General features: G+C 32.2%; 1 pseudogene; it reads right to left on the reverse strand.

Annotated features, from left to right (window-relative positions):
- The window catches only part of LOC149553501 (uncharacterized), a 61543-nt pseudogene that overhangs the window by 39585 nt on the left and 1135 nt on the right, over positions 1 to 20823 (reverse strand).

Consider the following 20823-nt stretch of genomic DNA (forward strand, 5'->3'; position numbering starts at 1 on the left):
TAATTCATTAGGTTTTGAAAACACATAAGTTTGATCTTCCCTATAGGTTTTTAGATTAAATAATAGACAATTTTATTATGGAAATCAATTTTCTCAAACAAGACTTTCAACCCAGAGAACTTTTGAAAATAGAAACACAACAGACACGAAGAAGATAGGAATTCTAAGAATGAACAACTACTACACAAACCCACAAGATCCTACCTGAATTTGATGCTAAAAAAATGAATGCATAAACACACAAGAATCTTCTTTTTCCTTCAAAATCTCTCTTTTCAAAAATTGGCTCCTCCAAACCCATGTATCTATAAATAAGCTCTAATTTCCTTAATAAAGTGTTTTCCCCCCAAATCAAGGCTTTGATCATGCAATCATGCAAAAACCCTTTGTCTTTAATTGCTATATTTTAATTTTCATACACACACTTTATGCAATTTAATTAAAATAAACTTTATTAAATTAAAGCTTTCTCTCCCTTATTAAATCATGTAACATTTTTTTAATGATACTTATTAACTTAACTAATAATATTATTTAGAGTTTATTAGAAATAAAACTCCTAAATAAATTATTATTAAATTAAAAAATATATAAATATGCCTAAATTGGAACTTTAATCAAAACTTTTAAATTTAATTTTTTAATGCACATTTAAAGAACTTTTTGATTAAATTATTCTTTTATATTTTTTCTATTAAATATAAGAGGATCAAAAAACAATAGAACTAAAGAGTTTATAGAGTATCAACGAGGAGGCCTAACCTCCATCCAACAAAAGAGTATCAAATGTACAATGACATCAAAACATGAGGAACAACCAACTAATGTAAAACATCAAAATGAACATACAACAAGGTAGTCTATTAGATTGTGGTGAATGATCAAGAAAGTACTATACATACTTCATAAATTCTTTGGGGTTTGGGGCATCGCCCTAAAAAATTAAAATTTGGGCCCTATTTTATTGAGATTTTGGGCTGACATGTAATTATTAGTTATAAACCTAAAGTGGTTAAAATACTTGTATAAAAGGGCTTAGGGTTAGGGATTATTTTATAAGGTGTGATGCAAACTTGGTTCTTGTAGTGGTATTGAGCTATAAGGGATTATGGATTGTAATCACTGGATCATAAAAATATTAGACTTTTTGTTTGGTCGATGTAGCCTAGGGATTGGGTGAACCATGTTAAATCTTGGTGTCTTGTATTTTTCTTTGTGTGATCTATTATTTTTTGTTATTGGTTATATTTGTACGTAATTGTTATTTATGTTTGTGGTTTAATCCGAACAATGTCTAGTCAAGCAGACCCTCCATCCAAATAATGTTTCTACGCTCTTGAATTTGATTTAGTATGAGCAACTCTTTTTTTTCTAGCATTAACATTCTTCCTGATCTCCTTGTTTAGTCTTTTACACACCCGATCAAAAGCATGCAGGTCATCCAACATTCTTCTCCATTGATATCCATGTTTTAGCTCATAATAGAGGAAGGTAACATGACCATCTTCTAGGAATCTCTTCAACTTGTCTTTCTCAATCAACATAGTGGCCTGAACCTACAAGAAAATTTTTAAATGTGTGATTTTTTGAAAAAACTTAGTAAGAACCCTCGGCCTACCTTGGTACCTCTCCTTGTTCCTACATTTCCAGATCTACTAAAGGATGTTAGAGGACAACATATTCCATAAGAGATTTGAATCCTTATGAAGACCAAGGATATGACCAACAACAATGTCAATAATAGTAATATTAATAGGATAAATAATACCAAACATTTTCCAAATCTCTTTAGCAAAAATACAGTCAAATAAAATGTGTCTACCAATATCAAGAACCTTACGAAGGCTACATATATCATAATCAACATGAACTCTTTTAACAGGAAGCCTATCCAAAATAACAAGCTACTTAAAAAAATTAATTTTTGGTCCAATAGGAGATTTCCATAAGTAATCAAAATATTTTTTCCAAACACCAGCTTCAAAAGAAGAGTACCACACATTATTAACATGCTTAATGATATCTTTATTCTGATCAATAATTCTATAAATATTCTTAGCTTTAAGGTTAGCCATGATAACTCCATCCGGCCATTTACATTTAAGATGTGTATGAAAATCAAAAAAACAAATATTGGGTAGACCGTTAGAGGCTTGAATAATCATATTGTAAGTTTTATTTTTCAAATAAGGGATGGCATACTTCCTTTTGAGCTCATCCCATGAAGTGAGGCAATCTTGCTTAAAGAGATCAGAAAATTGATTTAAACATTTCTTGGCCCAAGACCTGATAGAGCATCCTTGGGATAGGGCTAGGGGTTTTCCATTAAGGTGGAGCTTCCACTAAATGAATCTTTCACCATGAAGCAAAATTTTTCTATAATAGTCCTTGTTGGTGATAAATTTTCCTTGACATGGTCCCAGGCCTTCCAAACAGATTTGAACACCACAAAGCCTTGGACAATGACAAGGAAGCATCCAACAAGGAGATCACAAAAAGGGAGATTCTTCAAAGACCTAGATTTCTTAGGACAACCTTTTTCAATGTTATGTCTAATAAGAACCTTCCAAGGACTGTTACCCTTCAAGGAGTGAAAGATCCATTTAGCAAAAAGGGAAATGCCTTGGATTTTGAGGTCCTTAAGCCCCAACCCCCCAAGGATCTTGTTGGTATGGCACCACTCCCATTTAAGCAACTTTTTGTTACATTTACCATCAAACCAAAGAAATTATCTAATAGCCTTTTGGATTTCCAAAATTTGATAGTCACTGAACAACCAAGTAGAAGAGTAATATAAACTGTATGAAGATAGAATCTTTTGACAAACTTGAATTCTACCAGTCAAAGAGAGGGCTCTATTATGACATTTATTAAGTTTCTTATATATTTTATCCTTAATCTAGGACCACATGTCCTTGAGAGTAGGTTCAATATAAAAAAGGATGCCCAGGTACTTAACAATCTTATTGGGACCACCCCATTAGAGACTATAATGGGAAAACTAGTTAGGAGGTTTTTTCACGCTAGTCCAGATAGGTGGATTTAGATTAGGAGATGGGAGCACCAAAAATAGAGCAGAATAATTCAAGCTTTCCTTGAAGGATCTTAAAATTATTTTTTAGAAAGTTCAAAAAATGGGGCGGTGTCATTGGCAAACTGACAATTAATAAGCTCATCATCATTAGGGAGAAAAAAACCTCTAACCTTAGGGGATAGAGAGTTATCCCTGAGAATATAGGAAAGAGCTTTTGAGGAAATAAAAAAGAGGGCAAGGGCTAATGGGTAACCCTACCTAATGGAGTGATCAAGATAGAAAGGTGTCAACAGCGAACTGTTAACCTCAAATTGGGTAGAGGTATCTTTAAGAAGAGCCTGGACAACATTACAAAAATAGGGGGGAATCCAAATACTTCCAGCAACATAATAATGAACTTCCATTCAATCTTATCGTACACTTTTTCAAAATCAAGAAGAAGCATGACAGAATCCTGGTGAGAACATTTAGCCCATTCCATGGCTTTCCAAGTAGTAATAAGGTTCTTGAGGATGTACCTACCCTTGATGAAGCATGTTTGGGTGTCACAAAAAAATTTAGGGAGAATATCAACTAACCTAAGAGCCAGGACTTTGGCAACAATCTTATAAGAGACGTTAAGAAGAGTAATAGGCCTCCAATTTTTTATGAGAGTTTTATCACCATCCTTAGGGAGGATTTTAATAATGCCTCTATCAAAGTACCATTGGAGAAAGCTTTAGCATAAATGTCATGAAGATCTTTACTTATCTAGCTTATGTTGGCTTTATAGAACTCAATAGGAAACCCATCCAGGCCAGGGGCCTTGTCATTATTGAGAGCCTTAACAACAGTCTCAATCTCCTCAAGAGAGATAGATTTAGATAAACTTGAGACATCATTAACATTCACCTTAATAGGAATCAATGGTTTACACTTGTTCTTGTTATCTTTAGCTTCCTTGGAATCCTCAGAGGTGAAAAGGGTCTTATAGTAATCGACAAAAGCTTCAGTGATAATCTCAGGGTCATAAATATCTTGATTATCAACATAGAGCTTATCAATGTATTCTCTGCAGTGCTTATGTTTAAGGAGATTGAAAAAAAATTAGAACCCATCTCCAAATTGGAGCCAATGGGCTCTAGATCTAATTTTAGCCCCCTAAATTTTAACCTATTGATGTTTCCTAAGAGTGTCCTTAGCCGCCATGACTTGAGACAAGAGATCAAAGTTTGAAGAGTTCTCTTGGATATTGCTCTTAGCCCTCTGAAGCTCAGTGCTCAATTGCTTCTAAATGAATCTATAGCCTTTTTCCCTCTTCTGGAAAATAGTCTAAAGGAAACACTTCTAAGAAAGCAGGTTGAGATTCCATCTATCTAGATTAGATAAATGATGAAGATTAACTTTATTGATGCCTCTAATGATCTGAATGGCCGCAAAGACATCCTCATCCTTAAGAAGGCTAGAATTCAATATAAACTTATGAGAAGAGACCTTATTATGTAGGGGGGCCTTGATAAAATTGAACTTGGTAAAAATAGGGTGGTGGTCAGAAAGAGTAGTGGTAGTGACCTAAACAATATTACCAAACCGACCAGGAGGGAAGGAGAAAGAGTGCTTATTAACATAAAAATGGTCAAGCCTAGAGTAGATCCTTGCCTAGCCTTGCTGAAAATTGCATCGCATATGCCAAATACTAGGCTTAAGATTCCTATTACCCACAATAGGATCAAATAAAATTTTAGAGTTTAAGAATAAAGGGGTTGCCCCCAACTTTATCATCTTGAGATTCAATCATGTTTAAATCACCTCTAAATAGCTATGGGATATTAGAAAAGGAGATCAACCAATCCTAGAAAATACTTCTTTCTTTGGGGTCATTGGAAGCATATATAAAGCAAATGTCAAAAATGTTATCATCCTATTGGAAAGTACACCAAACAACTCTCTAACAAGGAGAAAAACCATTCTTAGAGATGTAATATTCCCATTTAGGGTTAATGAGATGGGAAATGCCACCTCTTCCCCTCTCATGCTTAGTAAACAATTTAATGGTGTCTTTCCAAATGAAATTGAGATTACATTCAAGCATGAATCTAGTAGCTTTAACTTCTTGCATCATAAAAAAGTCTAAAGACTCAAACAAGTTAATCAAACATTTAATAACAAATTTTCTATCAGGAGACTCAAGCCCTCTAACATTCTAGGATAAGTATTTCATTTGGAAACAATGTTAAGGGTGGACCACATGGCAACATTAATTGAGGGTGAGGCTAAATCTGAAACCTTTCCTTGTTCCTACCCAGAAGCTTTTTTTTTAGAACCAGGAGGCCTACCTCTTCACTTAGCCGTTAGGGCATCAACTCTAGATTCATCAAAAAGTTCAATCTGGGAATCAATTTCCATGGATGGCATACCAAAGGAACCATCAAGAGTTGGTTTGGCTGGAATAATTTCGATGGCATAGTCATCCTTGATTTCTTTGAAAATCTTCTACGGTACATTTCGAGAGGAAGCTTTGGAAAGGGATCCTTTAGCTACCTCATTTTGTGGGATCTCAATATTTTGCACAATATTAGGGCTATTATTATGAGGAGTAGATTGACTAACAAAATTACTAGATCCTACGGTAGTGCTAGGAACCAAAGGATTTTGAGGGCCAGCAATGTTTCTAGGACCAGTGCTACTACTTTTATTCTTTTTTTGTTACGAACCACAACAAACCCATTATCTGAGTTAGGGTCAATGGCCAAATTTGTAGAGGGATTATTTTAGGAGTGTAAATCAACTAGAATGGAAATGAGGTTATGATTAACAAAAGTGATTTAAGGTGATATTGACTTATTTGAGTCAAGAATGGGAATAGAACTGGAGGTTTTGATCGAGGGATTAGGGATTAATGGGTTAGGGTTCTTAGTAGAGTCTTTTCTAATTATAGGGAAGTCCTTTCATAGATATCCCTCTTTACAATAGAGGAAGCAAGAATTTAGCCCACCTAGGACTTCTCTTGGGAAAACATAGGAGTCATTGAGGATATTGACCACAATATTAGTAGGGATTTCTTTCCCAAGAAGGAGAGAGATTAATATTTGAGTATCCATATGTGGAACTAATCTTACTGAGTTATCCATTCTAATAGTTTTCCCTAGAGGTTCCAGCAAATGGGGCAAAAAATGCCATAGGAAAGGAGGAATATTTTTAACAAGGATCCATCTTGGAGTGGATAAGGCTAAAACTTCACCATGCACCGCATCTAGTGATCATGCCTATGAGGCCTCACCTCGATCCATCATATCATAGTGATACATTATTATTTAGATACTCATGACTCAATATGTTGAGACACTATCAGATACTTTGAACATATTATATTATTTCATGTTGGGTGGAGTTTTACTTTCAGATATTTGGTTTTGTCATTTAATGCTTTATGAACATGTGTATTGAAGTAAGGGTAAAAGCACAAACCTATGTCACCTTTTGTGATATCTTGTACCATTTCGATCAAAACACTTTCGACCATAACAATTTTGACCGTAAAGGATCCGGCCGTACACACGTGGCAGTTTCGCGTGCCTATGTGGCATGTACCATTCCAGCCAAAACTGATTCGGCCAAAAGGGTTATGATCGAAACCCCAAAATGGAATAAAACTCGGCGCAAACCTCTAGCAGCTATCATTGTTACTGTTGTAGTTCCTAAATGTTTGGAGAGAGGATTAAGGGTTTCGGCCATAACTGGTTGGTGTTTTTTCCCTCCCTATTTTTTAATAGTTTTTAAACATATTTTTTGATTAGTAGATGTTAATCGTACTTAAAATAGTTGTTTTTTACGTATTTTGTGAGTGGAATGCTTTAAATTATTTATTTTTTAATATGTTTAAATTATTTTAATTATTTTAGATTATTTAAGAATGGTATTTAAATTAACTTGTTAGCAAAAATGTAGTTAAACATGAGATAAAAACGTAGAAAGACATTAATTAAAAGTGTAGAAAAATAATAGGAAAAATATTAGAGTCAAATATAGAAAAACATTAGTTAAAAGTGTAGAAAAATATTAGGTTAAAATATTAAAAAACATTAGGTTAAAATATACAAAAACATTAGGTTAAAATATACAAAAATATACCTTCTAACATAACCTTATATTAACTACAATCATAACCCATACCACATTCTAACCATAACATAGGCCCTCTACTAACCGAATGAACCACACTTAGATATTCATGATGTTCATTTTAACAACTAGTTATTGTTAGGTAATAATGATTCTTACATTACCAAATGACACATAACGACCTCATGATACATTTCTAAGTATTTTTATCCATATATATGTTAAGGGGACCTAGGGACTCCTACTAGGTCATTACGTCTGTTATAGGTTGTAATAGGTATTCATATGTTTACTAGCACATAATAGGTATTGTTAGGTAATAATGAGTCTTACAATACCAAACAACACAATACTTGATCACTTATGTCAACTACATTTTTCAATACCTTATCCATACATGTGTGTCTTAAGGGGACATAGGAGTCGTAATAGGTCATACTAATTTTTATAGGTTAGATAATAAATATTAATATGTATTATTAGGATATAATAGGTCTTATTAGGTAATGATGATTCTTACATTACCATATGACACATAACAACCTCATGATACATTTTTAGGTATTTTTATCCATATATATGTTAAGAGGACCTAGGGACTCCTACTAGGTCATTACGTTTGTTATAGGTTGTAATAGGTACATTCATATGTTTACTAGCACATAATAGGTATTGTCAAGTAATAATAAGTCTTACATTACCAAACAACACATTACTACATCACTTATGTCAGCTGCATTTTTCAATACCTTATCCATACATGTGTGTCTTAAGGGGACACAGGAGTCATAATAGGTCATACTATTTTTTATAGGTTCTAATAAATCTTAATATGTATTATTAGGATATAATAGGTCTTATTAGGTAATGATGATTCTTACATTACCAAATGACACATAACGACCTCATGATACATTTTTAGGTATTTTATCCATATATATGTTAAGGGGACCCAGGGACTCCTACTAGGTCATTACATCTGTTATAGGTTGTAATAGGTATTCATATGTTTACTAGCACATAATAGGTATTGTAAGGTAATAATGAGTCTTACATTACCAAACAACACATTACTTGATCACTTACGTCAACTACATTTTTCAATACGTTATCCATACATGTGTGTCTTAAGGGGACATAGGAGTCATAATAGATCATACTATTTTTTATAGGTTCTAATAAATCTTAATATGTATTCTTAGGATATAATAGGTCTTATTAGGTAATGATGATTCTTACATTACCATATGACACATAACGACCTCATGATACATTTTTAGGTATTTTTATCCATATATATGTTAAGGGGACCTAGGGACTCCTACTAGGTCATTACATCTATTATAGGTTGTAATAGGTATTCATATGTTTACTAGCACATAATAGGTATTGTCAGGTAATAATGAGTCTTACATTACCAAACAACACATTACTTGATCACTTATGTCAACTACGTTTTTCAATACCTTATCCATACATGTGTGTCTTAAGGGGACATAGGAGTCGTAATAGGTCATATTATTTTTTATAGGTTAGATAATAAATCTTAATATGTATTATTAGGATATAATAGGTCTTATTAGGTAATGATGATTCTTACATTACCATATGACACATAACGACCTCATGATACATTTTTAGGTATTTTTATCCATATATATGTTAAGGGGACCTAGGGACTCCTACTAGGTCATTACGTCTGTTATAGGTTGTAATAGGTACATTCATATGTTTACAAGCACATAATAGGTATTTTTAGGTAATAATAAGTCTTACATTACCAAACAACACATTACTTGATTACTTATGTCAACTGCATTTTTCAATACCTTATCCATACATGTGTGTCTTAAGGGGACATAGGAGTGGTAATAGGTCATACTAATTTTTATAGGTTAGATAATAAATCTTAATATGTATTATTAGGATATAATAGGTCTTATTAGGTAATGATGATTCTTACATTACCATATGACACATAACGACCTCATGATACATTTTTAGGTATTTTTATCCATATATATGTTAAGGGGACCTAGGGACTCCTACTAGGTCATTACGTTTGTTATAGGTTGTAATAGGTACATTCATATGTTTACTAGCACATAATAGGTATTGTCAGGTAATAATAAGTCTTACATTACCAAACAACACATTACTAGATCACTTATGTCAGCTGCATTTTTCAATACCTTATCCATACATGTGTGTCTTAAGGGGACATAGGAGTCATAATAGGTCATACTATTTTTTATAGGTTCTAATAAATCTTAATATGTATTATTAGGATATAATAGGTATTATTAGGTAATGATGATTCTTACATTACCATATGACACATAATGACCTCATGATACATTTTTAGGTATTTTTATCCATATATATGTTAAGGGGACCTAGGGACTCCTACTAGGTCATTACGTCTGTTATAGGTTGTAATAAGTATTCATATGTTTACTAGCACATAATAGGTATTTTCCTAGGTAATAATGAGTCTTACATTACCAAACAACACATTACTTGATCACTTATGTCAACTGTGTTTTTCAATATGTTATCCATACATGTGTGTCTTAAGGGGACATAGGAGTCATATTAGGACCTCATGATACATTTCTAGGTATTTTTATCCATATATATGTTAAGGGGACCTAGGGACTCCTACTAGGTCATTACATCTATTATAGGTTGTAATAGGTATTCATATGTTTAAACTAGCACATAATAGACTGACCTTACTATCAACCTTAATAAAACTATATCCCATTTACTTTATTAACATTCTTAACTCTAATTCAAACTAGTAAATTAAGTCATGAGTTCTAAATTGTAAATTAACATTTGCTAACTAAACTCATTTACTTATCTAGTAACAATTTTTTCTATCCCTATGTCCTAACTGTCATCTACACTCTGGGCCATAATCATCAAAGCATTTACATCAAAATTTAGATTTTAGTCAAGAATTATATTTTTTTATTGCATGTATGTACATGTGAGCACTTAGTTATCATTTAATCAAGAAATTTTATTTTATTTTTATTGCATATACATGTACATGTACGAATATTTATTTTTCACATTTGCATGAGCACGTTACAATGTACATTAGATATGGTCTCTAAGATAATTTGTTTTAAAATACATATGTATGTTACATGATTGTTTATTTAGCACCATACATTTAATGTTGTGTATTTATATGTACATGTGTTTCAAATTAAATTTAACTTTTAATTATTTTAATTTAAATAGACTTGTATGTTTATATTTGTATATATATATTGCATGTGCAGATCTCTACATATTTATCACTCAGATTGTAGCTTCACATTCATATTCTCATATTTATTTTCATATATACACTATGGCATCCGGTTCTATGGATCGTGCTCCTGCATCCTCAGGGGATGCCAGTGTTCATGGTGGGGGTCAGAGTGCTGAGTCTGGTATAGCACGTAGAGCAACCTCCACCCATGATAGACAATAGTTATTTAGAGATACAGTGGCAAGATTATCTCGTGCTATGCAGGTTTTGGATAGCTCACTTTCCTCTTCTACCACCCTCCCTAATAGGGAGAATGTTATAGCGATGTGAGAGGAGTTATTCTGTATGATTCAGATAGTTGAATCATACAACCCTTTTGATGATATGAGCATTGAGACATTTTATTCTTCTTTATCTCACAGTGTCACTAGCACTGTGAAGTACACACAGATTGATACTGAGGTTTCCACTGGCATGGTGAAAACCATGTTTCCATCTTATGCACATCATCGTAGAGTCAGAGCCTACTCTACGACAAAGTGTACTGATCCACTCATTACACCATTGATGTATCCTTGTTGGTTGGCTACTCATCATAGATGGCCACAGAAGGATGAGTTCCCCCTATATTTCTGCAAACAATTGTTTGCAAAATTTCATTTACACTATGATGTTGACTATACAGATTATCCACGGCATGTTGGGCAGGGTCAGGGGAGACTTTCTAATAGATTTAGACCCGTGGACACTCCTGTGCTTGTTAACAAATGGGCAATGGTGGGTCCAAACCTTTTGGTTATGCCGACAGGTCCACAGATGGCTACTGCAGGTGAGAGTGTTCCTGATGACACAATTAGGACACAAATTTTTTCGAGCATCGCCACCGTCACCACACAGTTACACAAGATTTCTTCTGATCGATGTAGTCGATATATGCTACGGTCTCGAGGTACCGCTCCCACAGCTACATCATCTAGCACACCTATTGATGATGATTATGGGGTTGCAGACATACCTTCTCCTGTAGACATTTCTGCAGTCTTAGAGGTGGATGCATTGCATTGTTTGGCATCATATTTAGCATCTGATCTTTTAGATGCATATCGAGCATTATCTACACTCTTAGGGATTCCACTTCATGACATGAGCTCTCAGATTAGACATATTTTGTCACATACAGCAGTCCCAAAGGATTCACAGAGGCAGGAGGACATTCTTGCACCTTCTACTACTCCTACTGCTACACAGGCCCAGGCTACAGCACCAGCCCCAGCTACTCAGGACCCTACAGCACCCCCCCCCTACTCAAGATCTCAGTGGCACCATATAGCCTGGTCTATTTACTTCCATGCTTTCAGATCAGGGCTGCACTATTGACTTGGATGCTGATACTATTTTTTCATTACATGATTCAGATATCAGTCAGATTGGTAGAGCATTACATAATGCTACGGTAAATATATCTATATGTTTAGATTTATTTTTATTATAGTAAATAATATGTCTATATGTTTAAATCAATCTATATGTGTGTGTTTGTGTATGTGTTATAGGGTTTGACTGATAGTATGTTACATTTTGCTTATCTGAAGATAGTGCCGACAGATCTTACACGTCGTGAGTCCTAGGTATGTTATAATATATATATATATATATATTTGATTTATATACATGTAGATCTTGATATAATTTATCTGTACACATAATTAAATGTCTCACTTGTTATCATTTGACATAGGGTTCAGATGCAACTGATAGACCCTTTTGGGGACAAGGCCCAGGATCAGGAGGGGGGATGTAGCTGATTAGATCATATGTGGCCTTTTATTTTACTACACACATGTTATGTCTAGATACATATTTATATGGATAGTTTGATGTTTTATATGTTATTTCCATATGCATACATTTTATATCCAGACACTTTGATGTCTTGTATGTTATTTTCAAATACATAGTTTATATGGACACTTTAATGTTTTATATGTTATTTCTAGATACGTGTTTATATCATGGACACTAAATGATGTTTTATATGTTATTTCGATATACATGCTTATATGGAGATTTTGATGTTTTATATATGTTATTTCTAGACATTTGATCTACATGATCTATTTTTATACATTTAATATGGGTACATTATATTCTCCAGATATATGCACATGTATGTTATTGATCTTTTAATGTAGACGTCTATTTTATTGATCTTTTGATGTCTTCATCTTTTATGTAACTTATGTATGTGTTATGCACATGTTTCTATATGTTATTCATATTTTCAATATTCAAGTTTACATGTATATGTATAGTTATTCATCTTAATGCCTTAATCTAAGTGTAATTAACTATATAATTTTAATGGTCAATGTACATAACAATATAACATATATTTAATGACATGTCTTAATTAACTATATTTAGTCTAATTATATTTAATGTAGATCATGTATTAACTATATTTAATGACATGCCTTAATTAACGATAATTAACTATATTTAACCTAATTAACTATAACTAACTATATTTAATCCTATTAACTATATTTAATCTAATTATATTTAATATCTTACTAATTAACTCTATTTAATGATTTAATTAGTTACTCTATTTAATGACATGTCTTAATTAACTATAATTAACTATATTTAACCTAATTAACTATAACTAACTATATTTAATCTAATTATATTTAATGTCTTAATAATTAACTCTATTTAATGACTTAATTAACTCTATTTAATGACATGCCTTAATTAATTATATTTAACTTTTAAATTAACTATATTTAATCTAATTATATTTAATGTCTTAATAATTAACTCTATTTAATAACTTAATTAACTATATTTAATGACATACATTCTTAATTAACTATAATTAACAGCATTTAATTAATAAAATATAATGTACATGTAATTATATGTAACATAGTTCATATAACATATACATGTAATCTTAACATAATGATTATATACAAACATAAAGAATGTATCATATAAGAACATATAAAGATTATATGTACACATACAAATACATACAAATACTAAAAAGGTTGTCTTAAGGAGAGGTCCTAAGAGACCTGGTCTTAAATGAGATATCCATGTCGAATTTAAATAAAAATAACAATACATGTCTAATTTTGCATATGCAAGATAAATGATCCAATGTACAAAAATTTATATAAAGCAAATATCCTATCAATATTAAATATGAAAGTATAAGAGCTATACAGGCATAACTCAACTAGAGCTCCACAATAAGTACATAGGTAAACTAGAGCTCCACAAACAATGTATTGTTAGGATCCTCTCTACTTTTTATTATCTCTAGATGTTGTTCATGTTCTTCAATAGGCAATTTCCACTTTTGATTTCCACGATGTCCTTTTCTTTGTACAGCTTCAAATTGTAATTTGGTTGCTATAACATGGTTGCTATAGTGTAAAACCTTTTCTCCAGGCTTGTATTCAATAAATTCAATACCACTACCAATTACCCTTGCTTGTTGATAATATGTTCATTCAATAACAATTGATCCAATTCAATATGACTGTTCATCAACATCTATAGTTCCTTCTAGCAACTTGTGTTTTGCTTTTGTGCATCTTAAAAGATAATAGTCCACATTTTCTGCATTATCTGGTAAGGCTTGAACTACAAAAATATCTCCTGCATGTATATAAAAAGAGAAATATAAATTAATTTAAAAAAAAATATACATGTATATTAATTTATATATATGTATATATGCACACAAACCTGCCACAACTAAATCAAAAATGCACTCATAATCAGCTGAATATACATGATCATGAATGTCAATGTCAATGTCAACATCTTCAAAAGGAGGCTTTCTAACTATCTCCTTCAAATCCCAATGTGAAACATATCCATTCTCAATATTTTCACATGCACTCACTACATTGTCCTTAATGCAATCATCAAAAAAACATGTTTTCTCTCTTACTTTAAGTATTGGAGGTTTACGGTTTCCTATAGTCATCACTTGATGTAAACTTCTAATTCCAAGAATCGTTTGACAATTGTAAGGATTAGATCGATCTATATCTGTTACAAATACAAAAACTAATTGTCATATTTCAAAATAAATATTTAATTAAAAACTCAACTTGATTTGAAAAAGACATTAAAAATAAATATAATTTAGTTCACCTTTCACCTCCCAAAAGTAACGCTTATTGTATTCAGTATCTCGAGTAGCAAAATGAACTTTGCACCATTCAACAATTTGATTTGCGCTCTCTATCCTATTCCCTGTATGTCCATAAAATATGCATGTATATATAAAATTTAAAATATATGCTATTAGAGTATTAAACATGTACATTTAAAAAATGCATATATTTACTTGCAAGTTCATGTTGTCGAAGTGCACATTTTATACATGCTCCTGCTCCATCATGCTCCCCTTTTCCGTGTCCACTTTCAAAGAAATTCCATAAAAACTTAACATTGGTTCTAGCATGTTGCATTGCTAACCAATTAAATGCTTTTGTAGATTTGAATTGTCCTGTGAATGTGAAACATGATAAGTATCTAAAATTATCCAAGTACATATATTAAATAGAAATAGACATGTCCAAATAAATACAAGTTAAAATAAAGTTAAATAAATGTGTAATTATTTGGTGTATACTAACCTGCACATCCATCAGACCAAATCTAGTGCTCTGAAACATTTATTCCATGATTTCTGAGATCTTCAGAGAACATTGCAAAACAATGAGCCACACAACTCCTGTCATGAACTTTACCATCACTAATATAGAAATGAACCTCTTTGATGATGATGCGTTCATTTTCATCCAATCTTTCTATCTGATCCACCTCGAATTGTGCATTTCTATAGGTCACTTGCACAAATATTGCAACTTGTTCAGAATGATAATATTGGCTTTAGAGCTCTGTATGAGGTGCAAATGTATAATTCTCAGAAAAAATTTACAATTGAAAGTATACAACCAGGTGGAAAACAATTTTTGGAATCACGAAACTGTTTAGCTTGCCATCGTGCACCATGACAATGCTGGATATGTGGATATATCAATGGACGAAACTTGGCCATGAACTCATCATAATGCAATTCACTCTCCTTCAATACAATTTTTCTAGATTCATCCCCTCTATTATTTTGGTATGTCTCATATTCATATCTCATCCATGAAACTAGTGTGGATTCATTAATATTCTCAACTTGCATAATTTGAGAAAATTTGTGTAAATCTGCACAAACTTCACACTGATTTTTGATGCATTGCACTTTGAATTCATCTAAATCTTCTAATTTATCACATAATATGGACATCACAAATTGTGTTGTACTACTAGGGATGACCAAATTAGGATCAAGTATTGCCATAAATTTTTTAAATGATTGCAAGTGTAGACCAAATTCAACATGATTTCTACAACAACAAGTTTCTCGCATCTTATTTATGCGTACAAAGGAAGGACGTAAACTCTCAAAAATTCTTTGACATATTTTGACATTTGAAAATTCTTGTTTGAATGCTTCAAAAAGTTCACTTTGAGTTATATCTATGAAATGTTTTGGATGTTCAATTTTGGCCCCTGTTTCTTGATCTTTAATTTGTATAGTATCACGCCTGTTGGAAGAAACACGAGAATGTGTGATCCAAAATTCAATAACTTGTCTTTTTACTTCTTCAAAAATTCTATCTTTTCAAGGAACTCTATAAATAGTCACCCAGTTATTCTCAATGTTATCATCTAGCATATTTCTCCTCTTGATGTATCTCTGGACAGTTCTTCTAGATATATGTAGTACATCAGAAATTGCACGTACCTATTTTCTATGTGTCAATTTTATACTAGATATAGTAGTCATCAATGCTCTACGTGCATTACTCAAATCACCTCCTCGAGTTGTGTTGTCAATTTTGTTATAAGCATTTTGCAAATTTTCAACTATTGTTTTATTAATATTATGAGCATGGCTTTTCCTATTATCAACACCCAACAACTCTAAGACAGGTCACATATCTCTTCTCCTAAATAACTTGACAAATAATTGCGCCTATCCAAATATACTTTTATCCTTGAAATATTCATCCCACATGTTCTGACAATGCTTTTTAAGAGTGTTAACATTTATCATATCTTTAGATGGAATTTGGTTAAAAAGTAGTTCTTCATCCAAATCCATCAAATTTTTTATGCTTTCTAATTTGTCTCTAACAATAGAACTGCCAATTTCTTCCTCTTCATTACTTTCATTTTCTTCATGAATCTCATCATGTTCAGGAATTTCAGTAGGTTGGTTTTGAGCATGTTTTGTATGGCCTTTCATTTTGTCATCTCTTTTTCTATCATATTTCCTTGATCTTTTCCTTTTACTACCCATTGAATAATTCAACCTATAGAAAAAAAATTAAAAAAATAGATTTTACTAAATATCAGCTAATGGTTCAATATATAATACATAAAAATAAAAATAATTAGAAGAGAAAAAAAGAACCTTCAAATTATTCGATCCTTTGCAATATTGATTAAATCCGCAAAACAATTGTTGAAAATTGCTTCAAAATTAATTTTATTTTGCAAATCTTCTTTCAATTTTCGCTATCCCTGTATATTTAATTATTTAAAAAAGACAAAACAATATTTTTTTATATCAAAAAGTCACACTAACCGCTAGCGGTTTCTCAAGCCGTCTAGGGGTTTCGACCGTAACTGTTTCGGCCGAAACGGTTATAGCCGAAACAGTTTCGACCGTAACTGTCTATGTGGTAGCCAAACAAGCAAAAATTAGAACTTCTATAAATATCTCACTTTGAAGGCCAATTTGACCTACTAAATTGAAGTATTTTTTAAAACTAAAAATATACTTTAGTAGTTCTCGGAGTCACAATTATGATTGTATAATTTTTTTAAAGTTTTGATTATGAATAATATGTTATAATTTAAAAATATTACAAGTAGGTATCTTAAGATTCAGGAAGATGTCTATTCAAAAATAAGAAAAAAATAGTAAATCATGTTAATTTTTTTTTTTTTTAATGGTGCACTAGAGGAGAGAGTCTTCTTCAAGAATATGTAATTTTTAAAAAAAAATATGTAGATTTGATGGAAAATGTTTGACGGGAGAAAAAAATTGTCTATTTCTTATAACTTTGACTTTCACCAGTTATAACTTTAAAAATATTAGCCGAATTTTTATTTTTATTTTTTGGTGCACCAGGTATACATGTTAACTCTAACATATTCCAAAATCAAACCAAAATATGAACATTTGCATATATTTGTTTGACAGGAAAAAAAACTCTATATTTTTAGTATTTTTAAACAATTAAAAAATACACTTTAAAAATTCAAAAATAAATAAAATTTTCACTCAATTTTTTTTAAAAAAAATTATAGACATAAACTTCATCCAATTTTATACATTTCATTAGTTTACATCATCTTCAAATTCTAAGCACAAATGCCACTTTTATTTCGTTAAAGTTGAAGACTTTAAATTCTGATATCACTTCTCCTTTATAAAAGGTGACACAGGTTTGTGCTTTTACCCATAAGTGAATAAAAAATTAACATTGTGAAATTTTAATGATTGAGAATATGAGTAGAACAATAGAAACCTTGATTAATTGGAAGATGTATGTTTCAATTTATGTGATATCCCTGATACATATATACATGTGTGCATGTGATCTTGTGGGGCTACTGATGTGTACAATGAGTGTGCAGGATATTTTAGCCAAGAAACTTGATGGAGGAACAAAACTGATCCCTATGTTCCATTTGTGGAAACCTTGTTGTTCATATCTTAATTGTATTGTGAGATGTATGAATGTATCTTTCTATAATTTAGTAAATGTTAATGTTCCCTAACAGTATTTTTATAGTGTCGCTTGACACTCATGAATGGTTTAGGCATTCTAGCATGCTAGTTATGGTTGAACAAGTAGCCCTTGAATCTAAGTTAGACCAAGTTAGTGACCTTTTCTGCTAATCATTTTTTAATCAAATTATTTACCCTTAATCCAGATTAGTGCTTAGTCTGCATTTTGGAGTTGTTAGATAGTCCTAAATTTTCCTAGCTTTTGTTTGGTCCCAAATCAATTCCTAAGGCCTTAAATCATGAAATCTTAATACCCAAGGGGTATGGGTATGGGTTGGGGGCATTTTCTAACCCCCTAGCCCCTTTTGTTGACTTTTGAGGTCACTCAAAAAGTCCATTTTTGCTTTAGTGCGAAAATAGAATGATTTCACCATGGGTTGAATGAGCCTAACCCCACCTTGAGGTTAGCCTTAGGTTTAATTGAGTTAGAAACCTCTAGATTTTTAGGCAAGTGGGAGAAGTAATTGCATTTTTTAGGTGGTTGAGTTTGGATCTTATTTAGAGGCTTTTTTTGAGTAGTTTTGGTTGTTACCCAATCTCTAGTTTTAGAGTGAAGTTTTGGAAGATTGAAAACAAGGAAGAAAAAGCTCTTCTCAACTTGTTCATTTTACCATAACCTTTTTGTGAAGGTAGGAGTTCTTCATCTCCTTTGTTCATGTTGTTCCTGTTGTTCATGTTGCTCATGTTGTTTCATGCTTGATTCATGCTTATGTTATTGTGTTGTTCATTGGTATGCTTGTATGTATGTTGGGTATGCTTGGAAAGGATTGAAACATGTTTTTCTTGAATGCTTTTCCTTCATGTTTTGCTTGAATTTCAAAGTTTCCTTGTATAGGTGCTTTGGCATTACTCAACCTCAGATAGGGTAGAAGTGGTCAATTTCAGAAAGGTCTTTAGTTGGACTCCAACAGTGTAGAGTCTCTTCTCAGGACAAGAAGAGGGAGAGAGGGTAGGGTGTTATGAGCCCCTACAACACAAACCATGTATGAGTTTTAGCATGTAAGAATTGGAAGAATGGAAGTTCTTGAGTTATAGCCCCGATTGAGCATCTATTTTGGTGTTGTGTCTGACATCTCCTGTTGGAAAAATCCACCTTCTCCCTAGTTTTGTATCAGTTGTGAAAACCCAATATGGAAATGAATGTCTGATTTAATTCCTTGTTATGCTTGTTTGTCACATGGTTAGTTTTCATTCCCTCCACGATTTCAACAATGTATTACAGAAAATGAAATGGGTCCCTTGTTAAGGGCCATGAAGGAAATTTAAATTGATTGTTGAAATTCAATTTGTTTGGGATTAAAATCCTGTGTAGAAATGTAATTTAAACCTTTGTTGTAGTGGCAATGATGTCAAGTTTTCTTCCTAATTCTTTCCTGGCGGAGCCTTGAATCAGGTGGTCAATAAAATGATGAATGAGTAATATCATTTCTTTTGAGGTTTTCATACTTTCAGTCATATGTATGTGTATCAAAAAAAAAAGAGAGTTAAAATGGTGATGTGCAATTATGTAAATTTCAATTTTCAAATATGTTAAGGCAAAATTATGTTATGTGTGGAACGTTAATTCATTTTTGTAGTTATGAGGAAATAAGGCCAATCGTGTAATGTTGTTAAAATGAGTTATTCAAGTTCTTGGTGTAACTAGGTAGCTAGTGCATTCTATTAGAATTTTTTTAAAAAAATGGATTGTATTGGAAAAATTATAGTTAGAAAAAAAAAGAGGCCTTCAAAAAAAAATGTATTCTTAGAGTACAAATTCTCTCTGGTTTTCGTATGGGGAAAGAAATTAATATCCTCGCTTGTAACAGAGAATCTTACAAAGTATCTCCTAGAGATTCTTCTTGAATAAAATAAATAAATTAACTTTTGAATAAATGAATACACAAAAACAAATAAATAAATACTAATACTTATAACAAATATCCTAAAACTATCCTAGCTACTTTCCTTTTAAACTTAACTCCATCCTCTTCCTTTACTGGCATTGGAAAGGACACATCTCTATTGTCTTTCCTTCCATGTGCCCCAAGACTAGGCTTGACAGTGGGTTCTTGGGCCAATAAGAGGCAAGCAGGTTGGGAAGTGGCTTTAAAGCCAATGTTATTAATGTATGTCTTAGAGACCCTTCCATCCACTTGCTTTCTCTTCCAGTGCATAGTCTTAAGACATGGTTCTTTTCCATGCACGTGCCCCCATTTGGAATGGTCAAATCAGCTTTAGTGCAGTAGGTGACCTATGTGGTTAGGCTAGCCTTGTCCTAATCATTGTTTTAGTTTTTTTTAAAACCTGTGTACTTTTCCTTGGGTAAGCAAGCTAGAAGAAGGAAAAGTTTTGGTTTAAATGTGTGGTCTATGCTTGGGGTAGCGAGCCCATTCCTTGGAGTTGGGTGTAGGCAGCTTCATAGGTTTGTTTCTTGGTGGAGTAGTATGTTAGCTTGTAGCTTAGAGTTAGTTGTGTTTTTAGGATGTGAGTCTAGTTTTGTTTGTTGCTAAGTGTTCTTATGCCTTAATTAATTTTTGTTTATTTTACTGT

Source organism: Cupressus sempervirens, chromosome 6 (assembly GCF_028749045.1).
Source record: "Cupressus sempervirens isolate cs-2001-9-10 chromosome 6, ASM2874904v1, whole genome shotgun sequence".
Classification (NCBI taxonomy): domain Eukaryota; kingdom Viridiplantae; phylum Streptophyta; class Pinopsida; order Cupressales; family Cupressaceae; genus Cupressus; species Cupressus sempervirens.